The 5835-nt window shown below is 39.7% G+C and overlaps 1 long non-coding RNA gene across 4 annotated transcripts; it reads left to right on the forward strand.

The window, feature by feature from the left end:
- Positions 1-6: 6 nt before the first annotated feature.
- Positions 7-5472, forward strand: LOC119291384. 4 transcript variants are annotated; one of them, XR_005142374.1, is made up of 7 exons: positions 7-150; positions 294-403; positions 1136-1265; positions 1607-1674; positions 1733-1903; positions 2133-2798; positions 4935-5472. It is a non-coding gene; the product is annotated as an uncharacterized LOC119291384 (long non-coding RNA). The 4 variants fall into 4 exon arrangements; XR_005142373.1 differs by lacking the exon at positions 4935-5472 and adding an exon at positions 3937-4525; XR_005142375.1 differs by lacking the exon at positions 4935-5472 and adding an exon at positions 3937-4525 and having other exon boundaries at positions 1740-1903.
- Positions 5473-5835: the final 363 nt, after the last annotated feature.

A 5835-nucleotide genomic window follows, 5' to 3' on the forward strand; every position in this document is an offset into this window, starting at 1 on the left:
TCCCCTTGCTCCGCCTCTTCCTCGACCTCTCACGCTCGCTCGCGACCCTCAGCCGTGGCTAGGGTTTCGGGCTGGGCATCGCCTTCGTCGCCGGCGTGGCTCCAGCGGACTCCGGCGGCTCCTCTCCGTCTCCTCCCTCGCCCCCCACACGTGCGGTTCCGCTTCCGCTGGCCATGGGGTGCAGCCTTGCAGGGGCGCACCGGGCTGGGCCTCCTCTGTTTTCGATTAGTTCATCCTCCTCCTCTCTGATCTGCTCTACCTCTCACCCTCTCCTCTTTTTCCTTCTCTCTCAGATTTGGTGCAGCAGCCGCTGTGGATCAAGTTCTTGGTGGAGATGCAACGGATGCTCAAAATGATTCATCAGGGAGGACCCCCGCCAGTAGAGGGATGGCTCCTGTCCAAGGTGAATTTCTTCTCTTCCTTCGTTTCTTCTTCTTTAGCACAAGAATAATTTCTCATTGGTTTGACCGAAGGTTTGCTGCTATATCAATTTAAGGTGTTGTTATTGAACTAAAAGATAATGTCGTTGGTCTTCCCAGAACAAAAAAAGTGTTTTTTTCTTGCATGGGTTCAAGCATACTGACCAAATAAATTATTGTGCATAATACCTAAATCATGTGCTATTATCCGGTTAAGTTAATTTCTTCTCCTGTTACATTTTAGAATCGATATTTTTTGTTAGATTGACCCTCCAATATATGGGAAACTCATTCTATTTTTCTAGCTTCTGAAGATTCTATCAAAGCATGTGGTTAGTATCATAAACAAAACAGTACAACCCCATTATCTGTTTAGAACCACAAGTAATACATCCTGGATACACCACAATTTGGTCGACCTCTGCAATTAGCAAAGTTTAAACACAAGATATCTAAAATGATAAGCAACGAGTAATATGGAACGGAGGGAGTAGTTCAGTAAGAAACATTGATAAGCATTTATGTCCTCTCTTCTAAATGGTGAAAGAAACTACAGTACAAGATTTGAAGTCATGTAACATAATTCTTTGAAGTTTGGAAACACCATCTACTACCCTAGCACTTTGTTGTTCTAGGTTTTATTATTTGTAGCTTTGTATGCTGCTGCTCTGCTGCCACTACTTTATGCTTAATACATATGTATAATTGTTGTGTAGAAAGGCCATCCATGGGTTATGGCAGGAGACCCGGAGAAGAACAAGCAATTTTATCTAAAAATAGAAGAGCTAGCACCAAAGAGCCCCAGCCCACCTCCAAGATCAAATTCTATATAATTCATGAATAGTGGTATGATGCTTCTGCTGCCCTTTTATTAAGATGAACATGCTTTGATTGGTTAACTGAATAAGGCATCTCAAAATAATTCTGAGAGATTCTCATTTGGAGCTTCACTAAGAGCCTAACATGCATTTGTTGAGTAGTCGTCCTTTAAAGATAGATGTATTAGATGCCTTGGCGATTTCTTTGTGGTGTAGATTTATATTATCAACGTATTTTCTAACCGCGAAGTTTATCTTGGTCGATATGTAAATTTTTATTTATTGAAATTACTTTAGGTGATTGGTTGATGCACAGTCCTGAGCAAACAAACCTTACTCATCCCCTTCTCTGTAAATCATTGTATGCAGGTTGTCGACACATCTTCTAACAAAGTCACCTCCAATGATCCTTCTGTCGACAAGCAGCTAGACCCAAGGTTAGTCTCTGAAGATGTCTGTTCATAATTTATTGTTCTCTAAGTTCCAAATGATTAGTCTCCAGAAAAAGCATGGCCGCCGGCACAAAATGGACGAAGAAGAGGTGAGCTGCCGCGACATCGAAGCTCTCGCACCGCTGCTCCCGTCGAGCTCGCGCGTGCAACGGATCTGATGGCCAACACAGCCCGTCTGTCCGCCGGCACCTCCAAGCAAGGCCTACAACAGCAGGTGAGCCCCCTACTCTGCAATTTTTCTTCACATCCTTTGAAACGTGTTGAGAGATCGCTGAAATTTATATCTGCTCTCTTGTCCTGAAAAATAATGTTATCTAGAAAGATGGCTCTATCCAAAAGATCACCGAGATCCCAAATGCGGGAAATATGACCACCCCTCGCTTTAGTTCCAACGAGGTGTCAATTTACAGATGTGTCTAAATTTTTCTATATCATTGAACCAGAACTGTTTGGGAGATCAAGCAGAAAATTGTTGGCTGTCGATCGTGGCTGCTACATGGATCAAAGCCAGAGCCTTAATATCAACATGGATCTGTATAACTTCATTGCACTTCCACGCCTGGTCCATGGTTTGCCTGTCAATTTAGATACTGTTCTAGCACTCTGTGATTTTACTGAAAATTTAGCAGTCAGTGTTGAACAGGTCGTTACATCCCCACGCTTGAACAAGTCACATGACAAGGCGTTCAATCAAAGCTCTCTCTATATGTGGTCTACTATAAAATATATTACTTTACCGTAGTAGAATCAAATAGATTGGTTATCCTGTGTTATCATTATGCCCTGCTTTTAGTATATTGTAAATCTTGCTTTGTACCGAATCTTTATGCAAATCGATTATCCTGGGCTACCACTATGCCATTCTCTTGGAATGTAATGAATCTTGGTGCAAATCAGTTATCCTGTCAAATCTTGATGCTTTTTTACTTAACCACTATTATTATAAATATGCATTCTGTTGAACCAGCTCCTTCTATGGGAGACGCTTTACCATTGCCTTACACAGGCACTACACGTTGCGCTTTCTGATGTAAATCACTTCCTGGACAGGCGACACGCATCCTGATGCAAATCAGTTCCTGGACAACCAACTTGAGATCAATTATCCGGTAGGTTGACTATACCTTGGTTTTAGTAGTCTTTAATGTTTTTGCTCTATACTTCTGACTACAATTTCTAACTTAGCTTAATAGCCCTTCTGGGCTCAACTGTATTAAAAAATATGGCTTACAATTGTTGTTCTGGATTATGTTGTCCCTTTTGCGTTGTCGGATGCTTTACCTTGGCAGCATGGTTTAAATTCCTTGCTTTCTCCATGTGAATTTTCCAAAAAGCTTCTCTATTTCAGGAACCAATTTTGCTCTTTGATATTGCATCGACCAATGCTCAGTACCTAATATAACTAAAAGTCGATTACCGGGTCAATACACCTTATAAAAGTTATGAATGGGCAATATGTGGCCATCTAGAGTAGAATTTGTTTATTGATTGATATAAGGGTCAAATTAGTCTTTTCTCAAGGTAATCACCACTGTTTTGTTTTTAGGCTTATGTGCCTGATTTTTTTAGGATCTCCGTGTCAAGGTGGGGATATATCAAAGTAATGCCGTGTTCTAATTATAAATGAAGAGAAAATTAAGAACTTAGTAATTACATAGTAATCATGGCTAGAGTATAGAGGTCAGAGATGTACAAATGATTTATTAAAAAAATGTATTTGCAACAGCACACTGGATCACATTGGTTATGCATTTTTGTAGAATATAAGTCAGTTTAGAACTTTTTACCACGACAACTAGAGTAAATCCATCGTATATATTCAGTAGCGTATATATTTAGATATTCATGATGCTGCATAAGCATACTTCAGTTCGCGTGGGAGCACTAGCTGCTGGCGTATATATACATGTATTTCTTGGTTCTAACTAGATGCATGCCAATCTTAGAAAATATAGTAAGTACCTATCCTGAAATTATGACTCGCGTGAGGTGACTATCTGTAGATAACTATCGTACTTGCATAGCTGGTTGATTTATTTGATTATAATCAAACCGAACTATTGTAATTTTGAGATCATGGTTATTCAAATGAAAAATGATCAAAGAAATACATGTGCAGAGTCACATCTCTTGAGATCATGATTAGGCATGCAATTACTCCTTCAAATTATTGTGATATTGTATTGCTCTTTAGTCTAATATAAATTATGTAATGCGGTGCTCCACCTCCTTCTCTCTTCTTGCCAGGACATATACTCTGTCGGATTGCATCTATGTTCTAAAATCTTATCCAGACCTGATCAATATGTGAAAATTTAGTGAGGGGTGCCCCTGGTTACTCACGTCGCTCCAGGTTCACATTGTATTGACTTGCAGCGCCAGCCTGCCATTTGGCTTGCAGCCCTGGTCGTTGCAAGTTAGCCTTACATAGGTATAAGGGTTTTAGTACTTCAGTAATGTAACAAAGTGAAGAGAAAACTGCTGCATCGAATTACTAATGGAGTGGTTTCGATGAGAACTGATAAAGAATATATTTCATGACTGAGACATTGATATGAAATTTGAGTATTTAATAGAGAAGTCCAATTCATATATGAAGAAAAAGAAAGGCATTATGTACTACATTGACAGTGATTGTTAGCCCATTATGGTACTTCAAATCGGATAAAGAATATATTTCCTGACCGAGACATGGGATTTAGAGTCTCAGTTCTGATATGTACATAAATCTCCTTTTATTTTGTCATGCTACTGATAGTTTTGATATGGGACTATTTGTTTTGTTTATGTCTTATAAATAATGAAATGGCATATATGTTAAGTTCTCCTATTTTAATTATATTATGTTGTTGATGATGTATGGTTCTGGAATTTGGAGATTAACATTCAGGCTTTGGTATCTTGTATGTTTTTGCGTTCTACTAAACTTGATGCAAACAATTTATCCTATCTGGCACTGGCTTTTTGGAACAAATTTTGTCATGTGCGTGCAAATTAATTATCCTTTTGACTTAGTATACTCAGATTACCATGTTTTTGGTATATCTCTACTATTTGCGCTCTATACTAAACTCCTTAGTACCGAAAGAATGACATGATTGGATGTACAAGATATATACATGCTGGGTCACGGTGCTCACGCGGGCAACGTGCGCCAAGGCGCGCTTTCGTTCTAGTCATATATGAAACCAAAAGAAAGGCTTCTGCAGGTTACAGACCTCACCACTCCTCTGTGTTTGTGACAGAGGACTTCAGTTCAAATTGTCAGTCCTGAGGTGAACCCCGAAAGGCGTCATGTTGTTGTTTAGGGGCTCTCCAAGAAGAACTATAAAGGCAGGGACACCTCCAACTTTACTTCAAATGACTCAAGCAATCGGCACTATGGTTCACAAGAAAGTGGCCTGACCAACACCCCATGAAGCCACAACCAGGAACAGGGCACGTTTGAAGGAGCAAAAAGGCAAGTTTCTCTTCATGATTATTCATTTGTGCATACAACCCCACTTGGCGTATGCGCATGAGGACTTAATCGACTTAACTATATTTTCCAGTGCAATGTTTTGTGCAAATTAAGATAGCATCATGAGAACAAACGTGACACCTACTGCTGATTAGCATCCTACATGGCCGTTTTGGCACTGGAAAACACAAAACAAGCTATGATCATGTAAGGGCTATCTAAAACTTTGCTCCTCATTAAACGATCTTCTGTAATTGTCGGTCATTTAAGAGACCACTCCAAATGTCAGCTTAAATATACACCAAAACATTATAACATGGCTTTATCATTCTGGATGGAATCTGGAGTGTTTCCATCCAAGTTACATTGTTCTTGAATGGTAATACTTTGTCACCCTACTAGAGTTGTTAATGTAAATGGTGACAAGGTGATCATTGTCACCTCATTGATACCGTCCAGATTCACTTCATGGCAGCAATTTGGGACTGCCCAAGAACAGATATAGTTTATCATATGTATAAGAAAAAAATTGTTACTGTTTGCTTTTGGCCTTTGGGGTTGGGGAGCAAAGAGACTCCAGTCTCCAACATGGGCAGGTTCTCTGTTTTTTTTTCTTTCAAGGATACATCAAGCAGACATATCGAGATCATAGATAGAAGATGTCAAGATGGAGGGTTTTTACAACG

This window comes from Triticum dicoccoides, chromosome 4B, assembly GCF_002162155.2.
Source record: "Triticum dicoccoides isolate Atlit2015 ecotype Zavitan chromosome 4B, WEW_v2.0, whole genome shotgun sequence".
NCBI lineage: Eukaryota > Viridiplantae > Streptophyta > Magnoliopsida > Poales > Poaceae > Triticum > Triticum dicoccoides.